General features: G+C 43.2%; 1 protein-coding gene across 1 annotated transcript in view; it reads right to left on the bottom strand.

Annotated features, from left to right (window-relative positions):
- Positions 1-18,183, bottom strand: part of LOC147750721 (metabotropic glutamate receptor 8-like) — a 2,581,536-nt gene that overhangs the window by 1,922,851 nt on the left and 640,502 nt on the right. The gene's annotated exons all lie outside the window — the stretch shown is intronic.

Genomic DNA, 18,183 nt, shown 5'->3' with positions numbered 1-18,183 from the left:
AACCATATTCACACAGTTGGAGCTTTAGCCTCTTTGGTGTTAAATTTACCTTACACTTTAAATGGATGTTTAATGTTCTGGTGTCAATAGGTTTATTAAAATATACCCTGATTTTCTAAATTGGGTTGGGATTTTTTTGTGTTTTTTTCACTTTATTACTGTTTGAGTGTTGCATAAATACTTTACACATTTCCTTGAACTTAATCCTGCCTGCTTTTGCACCTAGCAACCAGAAGGTTATGCACAGGTTTTTTAGTGACTTTAGTGATTCTCCCTTACACAAACTATGTTTATTATTTGAGTGGCACTCTTACCCCTCTCAACTAATAGCCCAATCCGTTACAAAGTTCACATAAAAAAGATGACCTTGATTGCAGTATTCATAAATCCTGTGCCAAATGTGCAGATCCAAGACACACTATGTGTCCCATAAAGCTTGGTGGGGTCTCAGCAGTTGCCAATCCTGGAAAAAAAGAATTTGATGCACTACAGTTGTCTTTGGACAGCACTGCTGTTCATGGCCTTCAACAATTTCCATTGTGGAATCCCCCCCCTCACCACCGCCCCCCCCCCCCCAACCCAGGTTGGGATCTATTAAATGTGACATATGATTAAAACACCAACAATTCAGTGAAACAAAATAAAGGTTAAAGTAAAGTTATGGTTCACCTTGGTTTTTACACATCAACATATGTTTAGAAAAAACTTTGAAATTGGCTTAAAACACAGTCAAAGTACAGTTATGGGTATGAATTAAAACTGAAAATCCACTGATAGTTATGGTTAGGACTACCCTCCCCAAAACCTCGCTAACCAAGCAAACCATAGCTCTCACACCAAATGCAATCCTTATCACTTCAAATATGTATACCAATAAACGATATGTACAATCAAAATGTAATTAAAAACCAACACATTCTCAAACTAGAAAATAATACTACATTCATAGCTCCTTCTTTCAGAGTGGGAAGGGTAATATGATATGTAAAGATGATTTACAGCATTTGTAATTACACCCATTGCATTAAGTGTCAGTGTATTAGCATTGCATTTGGGGTGCAAAGTATGGTTTGCATGACTGCTGTGTGAATTACTTGTGATCCTAGCCATAGCATGTGAATTTCATTTTTTTTTGTTTCAGTTCGTAACCATGCTTGCACTTACATACTCCGATAAGAAGCGTTCTGTCATTTTTTAATTGTGTCTGTGACCCAATAAGATGATCATTCTTACCTTCTACACAAAATGTATCATCTAAACATTTTTTTAAAATCCTAAAAAAAGAAATACATTATAAAACAAGCAGCATGATTGTAAAGGGCAAATGGGAGTATATAGGCCTACTAGCTGCACAGAAGGTGCCTCACTTGGACCTCTGCATTTATTATTTCTTAACAACACAGTTTGAGTCACACACGTGTTCTCTTAAGTTATCAGCACATTTCAAAAAATGTGAACAACACTTGAGCAAAAATGTCATTTTACACTTCATCGATAGAGGAGACCATTTTGCTACAAAATACATCTGCACACCTCGGTACCCAAGGGGATTTATGTTCACTTCACCAACTCGTCATTTCTTAACTGCAAATTCAAAGCACATCACACCCCAGTGTCATTCTGAAGTCTTCTGAGGAGTGTCACATGTTTTCATTTTCAAGGTTCCAAAACATATCAAATAGGTCAATTCCAAATAAGCTGAATATAACAGTCTTGGAGAGATAGATGGTAAAGGCCAATTTCACCTACTGATCCTCTTTCGCGCATCTGTGGTTATGATTTTTTCAAACTCTGGGCATAAAGGTAGAAGTCTTTTGTTAAAGAAAAGATTTGTTTTGGCACAATTTTTAAAGTGGCATTGAAAGAAAATGGCATACAAGTGATCTGTAAAAGTCATTAAAGTATTTCTAACACCTCTTTAGCTTTCAAGTCGGGTCAAGCGATTTAAAAATGTCTACATTCAATTTGCAAGGTTAGTTGCAATTTAATGAGCCTATCAATTGTAATTGTAATTGCATTTATATAGCGCTTAACACCCCTGACAAGGCATTGAAGTGCTTTTTCTCCGAGTAGCACGCTACTCCGCAACCCTAAAAGGATTAGTGGTGAACTAGTATAGTGAATTATGAAATAAATTTGAGCGGTGAAGATGTTGGTCTACTAATTAGATTGCAAAGGATAGTGGAGGGAAGAGGGAATGGTTTGCATTTATATAGTGCTTACTAACCTGATGAGGTGTTGAAGCGCTTTTCGGTGAGTAGCACGCTATTTTGTATTTTTGTGAATAAATTACGTTGGAACTTGTATATTTCCACATTTATTTAACCAAATTATCATGCATGCATACTTTGATGACTGTTGGATTTTAACACGTTAAATAGCCAAATATAATAATGTAATACACCTATATGAAAAGTATAGCATTATGCATCAAATATGTGTTGAGATCTGCATTGATTTAAGGAAATCTCAACCAGTTTCTTTTTAACTCCCAAAGCTGTCAATCCGCTCAGCTGTTTGCCTGGAATTAATGAATGACAGCATGGAGAGTTGCTAAAAAGATGCCCAGTTTCCTATATTTTTCTGTTTTTAAAAATAAATACAGAAAGGCAACACATTGTTTTCTGTCAGTATTTCTCTGAAGGTGGAAAAACTAGGAGCCTTCATTTTTTTTCAATAGCTTCAAATAACTGCTATTTATTTCCACTTCGGTCCTTTTTAAAATGTGTGTTATAAAGTATATTAGAAATGGGGGTCTCTAGTTGGTAGAGGCTTGCACCCTGTTCAATAGCGACCCTTCCTTGTAGTCAGGGTAAGAGGATTACACATCCGAGATAACCCAGGCTCATCCCCTAGGTAGCTTGCCACAAAGTTAGGCCTATCTCAGAGGAAATGTGTAAAGCATTTGTATATAGAACACACAATAACACAGTGAAAATACTACAAATGGACACCACACCATTTTAGAAAAATAAATTTTTTCATATAACCCAAACAAGACCAAAACAACAAAAATCCAACATTCAGAAATTAAGATATCGCTTTTTAAAGGTTTAAGCAATTCTATCCACAGAACTCTATGGATGAGGTGATTTTAGCACAAAGTACTTTTGATGTGTCAAAATCTAAGACGAAAAACAGCGGCAGAGGAGGGAGGCTTCAGAAAACACAAGCAATGCGTTGATTCTGGAGTCCCAGAGGAATGGAGGCATCAATTCTGATACACGCAGGGGAAGTGTTGCTTCATTTCCTTACTGCGAGGAGAAGTGATGCGTGAAACTCTGAAGATGGTTCCTTTCTGCAGGGCGATGTGCTGGAAACTTGGTGCCCAGGTGAGATGTGGGAAAATCTGGACATGCTGGGATGATCCAGCAGCATCAAAACAGGACCTGTTTTTATTCTTCCAGCCACGGACCAGTGATGCATTGATTCCTTCAGCTACCCAGCAGGGTCCGCGTCTGAGTCGGAGCAGGGGTTTCGGACGTCGGTAACACAGTGCTCTGGACTCGGGCTGTGGCAGTTTTTCTGGACGTGTACAGGTGTTGCATCGATTTTTCAGCCAACCGTGGCAATGCATTTGTTTTTTAACTAACCGTCAAGCCTGCAGCTAGAAAAAAATTGCTGGAAGGGCAGTGCGTAGATTTTGATTTTTTGAAGCAGCCAGACCATGTCCAAGGGGCCAGAACTGAAGTTGGCACCACTTGGCAGGTCAAAACTCCCAGAAGAGAAGTTCAGGGGGCTGGAGATGAATTCTTTGCTGGCCCTGTGACTTCCAACAGGAGGCAAGAACACTCAAGCCCTTGGAGAATCTTCTCTAGCAGGATTCAAAAGCCAAGTCCAGTTCCTGTCCTCTTCAAGACAAAAGCAGCCACTACAGGCCAGCCATAAAAAAGCAACACAGCAAAGGAGCAGTACTCCTCCTGACAGCTCTCCAGCTCTTCCTCTTGGCAGAGTCTCCTCTCGATCAAGAAGTGTTCAAACAATGTTGGGTTACATGTCCAATACTTATACCCCTTTTGGCCTTTGAAGTAGGTATACTTCAAAGGAAATTCTTTGTTGTTCACAATATCCTGCCTTGTCCTCTCTATGCTCCAGACACATCTACAGGGGAAGGAGACAGCCTTGTCAGAGGACAGGCACAGCCCTATTCATGTGTCAGTGATAACTCCTTCCACCACTCTACCTCAGGAAGGCCCATCAGCCTGGTGATGGGCCATTAGAATATGCAGGCCACACCTCCGCTCCCTTTGTGTGGCTGTATAGAGTGAATGCACAAACAGCCCCAGTCATTCTAAACCAGCTTTTGAATCCAGAGGCAGGCAAACACACAGAATGGTAAAGCAAGAAAATGCCCTCTTTCTTTTAGTGGCATTTTCAATCACACAGCTCAAAAACCAACTGCGCTAAAATATGTATTTTAGTTCGGGGAGCCCAAACTCCAAATCTCTGTGTCTACCCAATTGAAAGTTACACTTGTAAGATGTTACAAAGCAGTCCCAATGATAACATATGAGAGTGATAGGCCTCATAATAGTGAAAAATGAATTTGGCAGTATTTCACCATCAGGACATGTAGAACACACCAGTACATTTCCTACCTTTCACACACACCACACACTGCCCATGGGGCTACCTTGGGTCTACTTTAGGGGCGCCTTAAGTCAGTAGCGGTCTGTAGTAGGAGTGCTGCCGGGTGGTGACGTGGGGAGAGGGAGGGGAGAGTGGGGGTAGTAAACTCCGGAATATGGACAAATACAGGTGAGTAAACATTTTAAAAAACGAATTTCGTTGTGTGCACTGCATTGCATTTGGCGGAGGGGGCAGGGTGCAGATTTATTGGCTTTGTCAATGCTTGTTTTTATAATAGATTTAACTTTAAGATCTTGTAGTGATCAGTTGCATGTGCATGGTGTTTCTCTTTATCACGTTGATAGTTTGTGACCGTTGTCTTTTATAATTAATTTTGGCATTTCAAATATTTTGTAAGGGGTAGTATTATTTATGGGTAGGCACTACATAGCGCTGCGAATTTTTTCACACTTATAATATGGTGCAAAAAATAAGCTTTTTGTACCGAACTTAACATTTGTGCCAAAGGCGCAAGCAGTCTAACATAGCCGACTGTAATGGCATATAGGAAACATTCCAAACATCGCTTTTCATTTTTTTTTTATCACCAACAATGTGCTGATCACCTAATTCACTTCTTCCATAAACAAGACAGTTTTGATGGATCTAATTAGTAAGCACAGCAATTAGTGTCTGACTTTAACTTCCCCTCATATGGCAAATCTGAAAACAAAGTATTGTGAAACAAAGAGGCGGCAATGTTCAAACTTACCAGACAACAGCCTACGTTCACAACAATCACATCATTTATTATTGTACAGTTCATTATAATTATTCTTGACAAGAGACCATATGGCAATATGTCAACCCCATCTAATCTTCATGAGAAAATTAAAACTGTATTAGCATCAGGGCAGGATGGCTGCAGTATTATGCTCTGAGGACCCTATTCATCATTTCATCACAGTGTTTTCGTGTTTACAAGAATTTCGCATGCTCCGAGATGATTGCATTGTCAGTACACCATGAATCAGAAGGGATACAGGTGTGGGCTGACAGCTTAAATGTGCAAAATGTGCAACAGAGCACAAAATCCAAATAGGGACAGATGGAGATATCTTTTGATGAAAAACACAAGATAAGGGTTTGTAATTTCAAGTGCGCTCCGCAGTATTCAGCCTCGGAGATAATGCTGATGCGTACACAGGAGCAACACGCCTCTGTGGAATACATTGACGAAGACACACAATAGTCTCTCGCGCTGACGCTTCCGTCGATTTCAGGGACACCGCTGTCTGCTTCCTGCCTCGAGCTCTGCGTTCAATTCAGCCCCCTTGTCTTCTGATTTTGCGTTTTGTTCTGGTTTGTGTTTTGGTCTGAATTGGCACTATTCCTAAAACTGAAATAGTGCTGGAATTATCTGAACTCACAAAGAAAATATTTGATGATGATGAAGACTGAAGATAGAAGAAAAAGCATATATAATTACGACAATCTTCGCTGGTCTGTGAATGTCTCAGGTACGTGACGTTATTAGGAAATCGTGAGCTCTGACCAATTGGAGCGTGGGGCAATTTGAGTTAGGGTGACACAAGGGGCCGGGAGATGCCTTCTGCAAAAACAAATATGTAGGCGCTGGGAACCCACTGCAGCAATCGTTGTATTCACTGATTGGTAAGGAAGAATTGCCCATTTAAATCCGGGACCTCGCATTTCTCACTGGTGAGCGTCAGCCCACTCAAGGCACCCCAAGTGGTGGGAGCATGATATAGAACACTCACAAAGTGATATACCCTTTCTGCCCCCCAAACACCATAGTGGTCACCGGGATGGGGCAGAGAGGGTCTCAGAGTCCATCTGGGCCCTCCAGCCGTGGCGTTCCCCAGTCCTGGAGCTACTTCACCTACATCTGAATCTCCTGGGACTTCAGTAGCAAACTGCACTCGTCACCGCCATGCTTCCCTACACAGGCCCACTGCCTCTTCATGGGTAACAGAGCATGGGGAGGAGACGTGGCTGACAGGACCAAGATGGCAGAAGCATTTTAAGGAGGCTCCATGCACTTTCCCTGTTATCTGCTCAATATCCTGGCCCGTAGCAGTCCTATTTGACACACCCTGAAGTGATTAAACTGCAGCGGCACTGGTGTTGACTTATATTCACCATTGATTTCTCCTCTGGTGCCCATGGAACGTTGATCTGGTTGCGCCCTGGGCCACCTTCAAGCCAGACAAGAAGATCACAGACCCATAAGGCAGATATGTCCTTGTGAAGGGTAGACTAGATGGCCGCCATGTCTTGCTGGGCAGCATATAATCCCCCAACACAAACCAGGTGATATTCTCCAGGTTTCTGTCACACTCGAGTGGAGTCCCGTGGCTGCTGGGAGGCGATTTTAAAAGTGTGCCGGACACTAATCTAGGTTGTTCATTCCCTCACCTGCCTTGCACGGCTGCCTTTTCAAATGCCCAGGCGCTTAAGAGATGGTTACAGAACTGGGATCTTTCCGACTTCTGGTGCAGTCCTAACAAGATTGCTAGAATGTTCTCCTTTTACTCTGCACCACACTCTTTACAAATGAGGATTGACAGGCTGGTTGGGACATTGAAACTTGCCTGTGTCACCAGCTGCACCCACTCCAATCACAACCCCCAGTATTTACAGTTTGAGTGAGACACTGGTGCCCCCATGCCAACATGGCGCCTACAGCCAGTGGCGCTGGTGGACCCACCCTCTCACTCCTCTGTTGCCGCAGCCATTGAAGACAATTTTGATCTAAATGCAAACTCTACTACCACAAGATCCATTAAGTGGGCACTGTATAGTATTGCGTTGGAACATTTGCCGACAACTAGACACTTACATACTATCCATAGAGCACCAGCATTGATGCCACAACTGTGTCGGACCCCGTTGGCAGCCACAGACTGGTGGTAGCACAATGGGAATGTGCGACTCTCTTAGAATGCTTGCAGCATCCCAACTATGCCGCCCACTCAGCCAAGTGCCATGCTGCGGCAGACAGGCCAGATTGCTCCCTGCATGGTTAATGTCAGGATCGGCCTAGCAGCCCTATCGTGGCACTGTCCTCTGCTTTAGACCAAATGCTTTATTCCCGAAAGGAATCCATGATGAGCTAGTGCATCACTACACATCCCTTTATCAATCAGTAACCACAGCTACCCCAGAGGATATTACCTTGTTCATGACCGCTGTACCCCTCCCCAACATTACACCAGACCAGAGGACGGAATTGGAGCTCTCTCTACGAGGTGCTCCTTATTTTTTTGCCTAAGCCGGGCAAAGACCCTGAGGCCTTTGGTTTGTACCGGCCCCTAGCATTGGTGAATACATACTAAAGGATCAAGGTGAAAATTCAGGCAAACCAATTGGCACCATTGGTTCTGAAGTTAGTACACACAGATAAAAATGGGTTTGTTCTGGCCCGCACCTCCTCACTTAATCTTGAGCGTTTTTCCAGTATTATGGAACATGCCACTATCAAATGACCTAATGCAGGCTGTTTGGTCCTTGATTTGGAAATGCCTTTCATTCTTTAGAATGGCCTTTTCTATTGGCGGGTCTGCCCTAATATGGTTTTGGAGACAGAGTTCTGAGAATAATTTGCTTACTTTGCACACTATCATTGACCCGGGTGAAGTCTGGCTCTCTCATGTCCACTCTCTCCACTGCTCTTCTCTCTAGTGGTGGAACCATTGAAGCGCTCACCTGCATGTTCGGGGTACTGAGTGGGGTATACCTATGGGAGATGGTGTTCAATCGGTCTCCCTCTATTCTGATGATCTTCTCATCTACTTGAGAGACATTTCTTCTACCCCTGATGCGATCACCAGTACTCTATACCAATTTGCTGATCTTTATGGCTTAAGAATCAACTGGGCTAAAATCCTGCCTTTTCCACTGTCCTTGACCATTCTTAGCCCAGTAATTGACATGCTTGTTACCCCCTCGCCTGGCAGCCCGATACATTCAGATATTTGGGAAATCCAAGTCTAATATTCACCTGCCAGATTGCTTGACTGTAATTTGACACATGCAGTCACCTCGCTGCGTGCCCAGATGACCTTCTGAAAGACCTTGTCAAGGTCCATCGCAGGTAGAGTGGCTCTGCTTAAGATGGTCATACTCCCCTGACATCTGTCCTGTTTTTTCTCCCTGCCATTATTTATACGTGCCTCCTTTTTCCGCTCCTTTAAATGAATGGTCAGGAGCGTCATCAGGAACACTTCCAGGTGTCGCATAGAACTACATAAGCTTTACCAGCCTACAGACCACGGGGGTTGGTGGTCCCCAACTTTGAGCAATATTACTTGGCATCCCAACTTCAGTGAGTGGTGCAGTGGCTCACCGCTTTGCAAATAGCAGACACCACCACGTTGTTGCCAGCCTGGACCTCAGCCAGAATCTTTCAGTTGCTACACCTCAGTGCCCGGCCGTTACGCCCCAAGTCTACACTTATGTTAGTGGTGCATCACTGTTTCAGATGCAGCCTCTACCTCATGAGGCAGACTACACCAACTCTAGCACCGTTGGGCATGCAGTGCAGATGGGGCTACACCACCACACCGGAATTGACTGATTGCCTTGCTTTCTGAAGTTAAGATCAGTCAGGAAACTATTGCACCTGTTGCTGGTAGAGACACAAATGATCGTAGTCCATGCGCCTGTGACATCCCGCTTGGATTATGCTAACAGCTTATATTTGGGACCTCCGGCCTTCTTGATTCATAGACTCCAGATAATACAGAATACAATGGGCAGGCTTATTCAATGGGCACCCTTTCATCATCATATCTCCCCACACCTGAAGCAGCTTCATTGGCTTCTGGTGGCTAAGTGGGTTGAGTTTAAAGCCCTGACATTGGCATTTAGGCAATTAGGGGCAAGGGGCAAATATACCTGAGAACCGGGATCAGACAATACCTGCAACTTCTACGTATCCCTCCAAGTTTCGTCATGGTGGGAGATCCTTCTCAGTACTGACTGTTAAGCTTTGGAACACCTTGCCTATCCGTCTTCTTATGGCACAGTCTGAACACTGCTTCTGAAGGGATTTAAAAACCTGGCTCTTTAATCAAAATTAGATATGAGTGTCTGAGTCTGTTTGTTAGTCATGCTTTTAAGTGCTGGGATGCCTCGGTTGAGGCAGCTGTGCGCTGTACAAATGTTTTTGATTGATTGATTTATTCATTCATTTATTCATATGCACTGGTCTTACCCACACTTGCAGTGCTATTGGCAGGGAGTCATGAACCGCTTAGTGCATTGTACTGATAGAGCTCTCTCTAAAACATGGGACATGTGCGTGTTTGGATTACATCATAGGGGCAAGAAGCACTAATTCATGTCTTGCTTCATAGATCTGGACCTAATAGCAGCCAAAAGGCTGAGCCCACGGAGATTTATTTAAAAGGTTTTATATAGCGCTACTGGACCCAGGAGTATCACAGCGCTTTACAGACAGATAAACAAGATAAACATCTTGAAACAAAATAAAAAAAAAGTACAGAGTGAATAAAAACAAGCATGGGATGAGGCATTTCAGTTAGAACGAGGTAATTGAGGAAAGAGAGTAATTAGGGGATGGGTAAGGGAGATGGGGATGGTTAAGAGATAGAAGAGAAAATGAGGACTGAATCAATATAGAGGCGTTAGGTGCCCCAATATTTGTTGAGAAGAAGCACCTTGAGTCTTTTTTTGAAGAGAGGGTAGGAGGGGTTGCAGCAAAGATCTTTGGGGAGAGAGTTCCAGATCGTAGGGGCATTACCAGAGAATGCGCGTGATTGTGACTTCGTACATTTGAGTCTCGGGGGGATGAGGACAAGGGAGTTAGTGCTTCTCAAGGACCTGGAGCAACCAGCTTTTTGCAGTTTGTCTGAGAGGTAAGATGGGGTGTTTTGGTGAAGGGCTTTGTGAGTAATACATGCCATCTTGAAGGTGGATCTACCTTCAATTGGGAGCCAGTTAAGGCTTTTGAGGATAGGAGAAATGTGATCAAATCATTTACAATCGGAGATAAATCTGGCAGCCAGGTTGAGGACCAATTTGATCGGGGCAAGGTGGACTTTTGGGGTGCCTACAAGGGTGGCGTTGCCATAGTCAATTTTGGAAAGTACAAGAGATTGGACAACAATTTTGAAGTCATCCGCTGGAATGAAAGGTTTGATTTTTTTAAGGTGGAGAAGGGAGAAGAGAGCACCTTTAGCAGCATTTTTAATGTGAGGGATGAGAGTAAGATTCTTATCAATGCTGATGCCCAAGGATTTGACAGAGTTAGAGGTGGAGAGGGAGCAGTTGAGAGCATTGATATCATTGATCTAGAGTTGCATAGGTAGAGAACTGTTTTTGGGAGTGAAAAGGATGACTTCCGTTTTTTTGGGATTCAGTTTGAGATGATTAAGATGGAACCAGGCTTGGACTTTATTCAAGGTATCATTGAGGAGAAGGATGTCATGGTGGGATTTGACCTTATAGTATAGTTGTGTGTCGTCAGCGAGATGGAAATCACCTGAGCCCTCACACCTTACAACCTGGATGGAGTCATTCACCAACTGGGCACAGGCAGAGAGCATTGCCCTGCATACAGAGGATGCCATGGAGCTTCACAAACATCCAATAGCCGAAAGCTGGGACGTCATCATGAATGACCTACACACTGACATACCTGATGCTCCCCCATCGCCAGATGCTTAGCTGCCCCAGGATGACAAGGTGGGATGCTGTATCACTGCCACCCCTGTTGCTACTTCCACTGCCAGGCAGACTGCAGAGGATGTGTACCTCCACTCGATTCCATTCCCACTGACGTGAACTATGGTGACAGTCACATGCAATCCAATTAGCAACTAGATGGGCAGTGCTGTCTGTTGGTGGGGTGGGTCTTCTATTTCATGTATTCCAATTGCTCCTGGTTGGGATCCTTAACTGTTTATTTCTGACATTGTGTATTATTACTGAAAAGAGTGCATACCCTCCTTTGATGTAAGTTCGCAATTGTCGTTTTTCAGGGATCTTATGTATTCCTTCTCACCATTTTCTTCCAATTGACTTTACAGGTACTCGGAATGACGCTTTCAGTCCCCATTCTTAATAGTCAACAATACACAACCTGTCCTGTCAATGTTGTTCTTGCCAGGTCATAATGTATACTTGTTAACTGGCATCACTATGGTATACTGCATTCCGGCCCTTTCTGCAATTGTAATAATACAAAAAGCAAGAAACAGATTTAAACAAAAAATGGGTGACAGAGAACTGTGGCAGGAAAGCATGGTACTGTCTACTTCAGGGAATGGTCCAGCAGGGATATTGCAGATTCACAACATGTCCACTCCACATTGGACCCAGTGAGAATCATGGAGCTGGCACCACGTTGGTCAGAGTTCTGTTGAAACTCGAAGATAATAGCAATGGCGACTGGTCCATAGGGGCTCCAGGGCGGCGCCTCACAAAAGAGACTGCTGTCTGCAGTTCAGGTGTCGGAATGTAAGCAGACGAATTGACAGCTTTCAATTTGTCTGTTTACATTTCCGGGCCTGGCGGGTTAAAGTGCGCATGCCAGCTCACAGCGCATGCAGGAGAGACGGGGGAGAGCACTCAGAGCAGGAGTCCAGAAGATGGCGGTCTGACTGCACATGTGAGTGAGGAGCGTTGCCCCTCACTCACATTCACAAACCATTAGGTATGCTGTGCATGCCTAGTGTAGTGTGCAGGCCTCTGAATAGGATCCTGCTCGGGCGGTGACACGTTTTTTGCAAAGTCGGCCCATGCCCTATCAAATGCCAGGGCACAATGTAAGTAAACAAGGGTCAGCCGCCTCCAGTTGCATCCAGTCTCCTGATTTGGCCGTTTAGTATTTGCAAAAGAAAAGAGCGGGGAGAAGTTAGTTCCACCAGGTTGCAGAGTATAGGAGACGCGCTGGACCGGAGTAGAATGGAGATGCCTAGTAAGTTTATTTTTTTATTGTATTCATTAAATTAAGGTCTAGAAATTGCTGCCACTCAGTCTACTCTAAGGCCGTCATTAGTAGGGAACTCCATACCGCACTCTGGAGTATAACTGAAGGAAACATGATGAGTATTCTTTACTTTTTTCGCTACACAGCCACAATGTCGTTATTACTAGCTCGGGCTCAGCCTCTCCCTAAATTAGGGATTTTCAAGAAAGATCCAATATGATTGCATATATTGTGAGGTGTAAAAGTTGTCTTTCTTATTGACGCATTCTTTTCAATCTATTCATGCCATTCTTTCATTACTTGAACGTGGTTTCAGCTGTTCCAAAGGATGTTCTTAAATCCTTCGCCGATTCCCATTCTTCTAGCAAACGATTTAAAACTATCTTCCTCGGAGCAGGGTTGCCTTGCATCTGATTTTCAGGATGGGTGCTTCTGAACTGAATTGCTTCCATAGTATCTCAAAAGCACTGTGGTGTTTGGAAGCATCTCGTTTTCTAGTGCAGGTGGCTCTTTCACAGTACTTCAGTTTCCAATCAATTATGTATTTACGCATCCATATATTAGTTACTTTTTATGCTTGTTATATTCCTATCACTTTACTTCTCATTCTCACCATAGTTTTTAATTCCTTTGAAAGTGTAGTTTCAGACAGGAGATGAATACATTGGAAAACCCTTATAATTAATAAGTAATATTACAATATGGCGAGCAAGGTTTGCATAACTATGCAGATATTTATGTTTCTCCCCATTGAAAGCAAATTAAGAAAGCACTTTGTTATTGTAATTTGTTTATATTTAGTGCTCCATATTGTAGATTTCCGATTGCTAAGTACTGTATTTAGTAGGCATTACACAATTTATTAGCACTCGATTCACTGGTCTTAGATGTATTATAGACTCTGGCAATCTAGCTGTGATTATAACGTGTGATTTGCAGGTGACAGAAGATTCTAGCAGCTACAATAAATTAACCCACAAAGCCATCTTGCTGGTAAAAGTATGTGAGCTAATTTCACTTTAATGCATCTCTCACATAAAGACATTAAGTAGTTCTGTTAGATGTCCAGTTGTTGTTGTCATCAGAAAATAGGTGTCAGTTCTCTTGATAATGCTACATAGGCTTTAAAAACAAACAACTTGTAAAAAACGATTGCTAGATTACATAATAGCCTGTTTGCATGTACTTTAACCCACCTTAGTTTTTCTCATTTTATACACGTTTGCTGGATGGTTATTGAGTTGCACTATCATTACTGAAACATGTGACGTGCAGATTGCTGAGGCTTCAATGTAGTAGGTGCAAGAAATCCCTAATTTAATTTATTGGCTTAGTTTACATGGGCATAGAAACAAAATCAAATTTAGTACAACTTATTAGATGCATATGGAACAAAGTCATACAATAATAATCATTAAGCACTTTCATTTTCATAGTCGATAAGTCAACAGAATGGGAGAAGAGTGGATGTCTTGGCCAACTGATCGAGTTCATGGTTTTCCCCAGTATATCTTTTTTGTTGGCAGGCTCGATCTACTGCTGCTGCCAGTACTTCATGTCCTTTCTGCAAGGCAGGCTTGCTCTTCTGATTCTTATGCTTTTCATATTTTGTGCACATGAGTCTTACACATTGCTGTTCTACTTATACCTGCTAATCCTACTGATTTAGGTAGTGTGCTACCACTTTACTGGCACCACTGTTGACTATGGGTCTGCATTTGTGTGGACTTGACATTTAATTGAACATGGCTGTACTTTACAGCTTCCGCCTGAGACTGGCAGAGCAATTGGGTTTCTACTAGCTGGTCTTGGTCATGTGCTGGGACTTGACCAGCCTATGTGGGCCCTTTGGGGGCTTTTGGGTGGGGGTCTGAGCAGTAATCACTGACTCTTGAGTATGTGTGCTGTTCTGCCATATCTGAACGGATACACCTTTGTAGGTGTACATGGGGTGTACAGGCCCTCAGTTCTGTGGGCCAAGTGAAAGAAGGAACAGGACACCTGTAGCCTTGAGGCCTTGCAGCAGCTGAGCATTTTTCGGGGAGGGATAGGAATACTTGACAAATTTTTACCCCTCTACACTCAAAAATGTTTGAACTCGGTCACCCCCATAAATCACAGGCTGGTAGCGTCCTGGAAACTCATCTCAAAGGTACAGAGATTTGCAGGTAGCTCTCCATACACTGGACTGAAATCCTGCTGCTTGGACAGCTGTGCATACCTCGGGTCTTTTCCTTGAGAGGCTCCTCCGCCTGTGGCTCAGTGCACTCTAATTATGTTTGCCCAACCAAGAATGGACGCAGATGGAATAGTTTGGGTTTGAGGTAGGTCAGGTATTGGAGACTTGGCAAGGTGCCTGGAGTGTTTAATCTGATGCCAGGCCACAATGGGGGGAAAAGATTTAAATAAGAGAGCAAATAAAGCATTTCTGGGGGAAAGAACAAAGGTTTTGTTATTAGCATTGGGTACTGAAGAGTGTTCCGTGGCAGTGCAATGGGAAAGTTGTGCACACTACCATGGTCCTTTATTCCCAAAAACGAAGAGACGACAACACTTATTTTTTTATGATTGGGGCGTTGTTGACATTTCACCCAAATGTTCTTCTGAGGAGCTGTTCACAAAAAGGAGTTATGATAACAGTTTTGTTGTGAGGGACCAAGGCATAATTGATGTCTCTTGTGACATCTATATGTGAGTCTCTGTGCTGGCAAAAGTGTGCAAAAATGTGTTATTGGAGTGCCCTGGTGGAATCATTGGTGGCGCTGTGACTAGAGAAATAGACAGTGGGTCACTTCTGAAATAAGATACATATTGACAAAGTTGTGTGTTGATCACAGTTTTACCATAACAGTCCAATGGGGGTGATTCAGGTTAGGTTGAGGTGCTCTGTCAGAACTGGCTATTGGATCCATCTCTGGGGTGCATTGTCACACCTGGTTCTGGAGTTCCAGTTCTGGAATAGCAGCATGTGTAGGTCTGGAAAGATGTGGAGGCAATAGGGGCCCGATGTAGGTAAATCCCATTTACCGAATTTGAAATACCGAATTGTACCGATTCGGTATTTCAAAATCGGTAAATGGGATGTAGGTCCCAACATCTGGATTCGTTACCAAATCCTTAACAATTCTTTAATTACCGATTCGGTAAATACCGAATCGGTAATGCCCATTCATTCCTATGGGCTTTGAAGCCCATAGGAATGATTAGGCATTACCGATTCGGTATTTACCGAATCGGTAATTAAAGAATTCACAAGGGTGCAGGGGGTGTCACTTTGACACCCTCTGCCACCCCCAAAATAGGCACAGGTGCCATGTGGCAGGCAGACCTGCCCTAAGGGCAGGTCTGCCTGTCACATGGCACATGTGTACATGCACAGATGTGCATGTACACAGGAATCGGTATTTTACCATGGATTTGTATTCCATGGTAAAATACCGATTCTGTAAGCCATGTGCCAATGGAAAATTGGCTTCCCACATTGCATGTTCGGTAATTTTACCGAATCGGTAATTATTACCGAATCGGTAATAATTATACCGATTCGTTAAATATTACCGAATCGGTAAATTTACCGATTCGGTAATATTAACGATTCGGTAAAATTACCGATTATGTACACCTACATCTCCCTAGCCCTTTACCGATCGGAAACGGCCAAAAATCGGTATTTTCGGCCGATTCCGATCGGTAAAGGGCTACCTACATCTGGCCCTAGGTGCATTAATAATGGCCTCTTTGGAGCTCAGCACTCGCGTACCTAGGTTGCTTCAGGCCATAGTTGTAGTCACCTGGCTAGCAGAGATCTGCATGGGAACTTAGAATTGGAAAAGCAGAGGCATTTTCATCTAATTGTTTGTTAGGAACGAGGTGCTTCCGCAGAGCTTTGCGTTGGATCCTAATACTGGAATACCAAGGAGCTCTGCGAGTCATGAATGTGGTGCAGTGGATGCTTTCTGGAGTGCCAGTGATGGTTAGAATTGTGGTGTGTAATGATAAAGAACCTGCGCCTGCACCATCCATTTGTACAGAGCCCTGAGAGCTCTGGAACCAGATACTTGATAACGTCACTGATTTACCAATAGTCCACTGATCTATTTTTCGCAGTGCTACTGTCCATAGATTTATTTCACTCTGCATTTGGGACAGCTTTTGATTAAACCTAGTAAAGGCCAGCTTCAAGAGCAGGACATGAATATTCAACAACATAAGACCACACAGTGTTTTGAAATGCATGCCACATAACTGCTGCTGGTCAGGAGCCCACTCTTGTGATTTCCTGTAATACAAAAACATAACCATAGAAATGTTTCTGACGCTAAGCCCTGCTGGCACACAGTGTGTATATTGCTCAGAGGTGTGTGGCACTGGCAGGGGCAAGCTTCAGAAAAATGTATATCTACATGTTAATATATGACATCCCTTTATTATTGTAATAACTGCACTTTTACAATTACTTTATTAACCTTCTTGCTTCTCAAATTTGCTTGAAAATGCACCATTTACCCACTCTTTTTTCAACATTTTCTCGGGGGGAAAACCCCCCCAGAGGCCCCCTTAAGCTGTTCGGGATCGCTCGCTGTGCTCACTCGTCGCGGTGCCATGGGACAAGAAGTTTATGCCCCACTACTTTCAAATGCAACCAGCCACCACTGGATAATAGTGTGGCAATACTTGTCCTCCTGGAGGTCGTAAAACATCAAGGTAAGGCCTGAGCGTTCAAATGCCATGCAGAATGCTGGGAAATGTAAAGGTTGCAATCCTCCCAATGCAAGTTCATATAATCGCAGCTGTGTTTTCCCTCCCTCCATCAGGTCATTTCCATCCCTCTCAAGCTTCAAAGGGGCCTCCTGAAGGGCACCAGAGATACGATTCTGCCCTCTCTGTATTGTACAAACTAGAAACATCCCTTGACCAAGTGAACTGGGAAATGCTGCTACCATTCACTGCAATTCACAGCTGTGTCCCTTCCTTCAGCAGCGGAGATAATCCATTCCGAAATTGGGCCTATTGTCTAGAGGGCCTTTGATTTGCCAACTGGGGAGAACAGCACTTATCTATTACCACCAAGGCAGTGCAAGAGCGATTTTTTTACTGGGAGATTCAGTAAAACATGCTTCATACACAGCTATATTAAAGAATCAAACTATGATGAAAATGATTTAATTCTGGAGAAAGGCAAAATGGATGCCAGGAACCAACTGGTCCTGGTATCATGTACCAATCAAAGTTACAATGTAAACATTTTAGCCATAATATGCACCATTTAAAATACTGCCGATTGTACTTGTTGTCCAAGTGAAAAGGTGTGTGTTCCTTTTGGTATCAAATAGATTCTCTGGCCTTGGCACCACTATGCTTCAGGCAGAATACTAATTAGACTGGTTCCATCTGCCAACATGGCTGTGCACAGATAAATCAGTCAAACGTTTTCCTCACTCAGCATACAATTGTACATGTATGTTTACACATGTTGCATGCAACCTAAGCAGAGCCCCTTATCTTAGTTGCCCACATGCAGCAGACCCTATTCTAAAAGAAGAGGTCAGGAGGTTGCAGCTCTATTTTCAAGGAGCTTTACAGTGAATGGCATTCCACTCAAAACACAGTTGAGGTCAAAAGCCAGAGCTCCAAAA

This window comes from Lissotriton vulgaris, chromosome 1_1, assembly GCF_964263255.1.
Source record: "Lissotriton vulgaris chromosome 1_1, aLisVul1.2, whole genome shotgun sequence".
Lineage (NCBI taxonomy): Eukaryota > Metazoa > Chordata > Amphibia > Caudata > Salamandridae > Lissotriton > Lissotriton vulgaris.
This window is presented reverse-complemented; position numbering and strand designations above follow the sequence as displayed.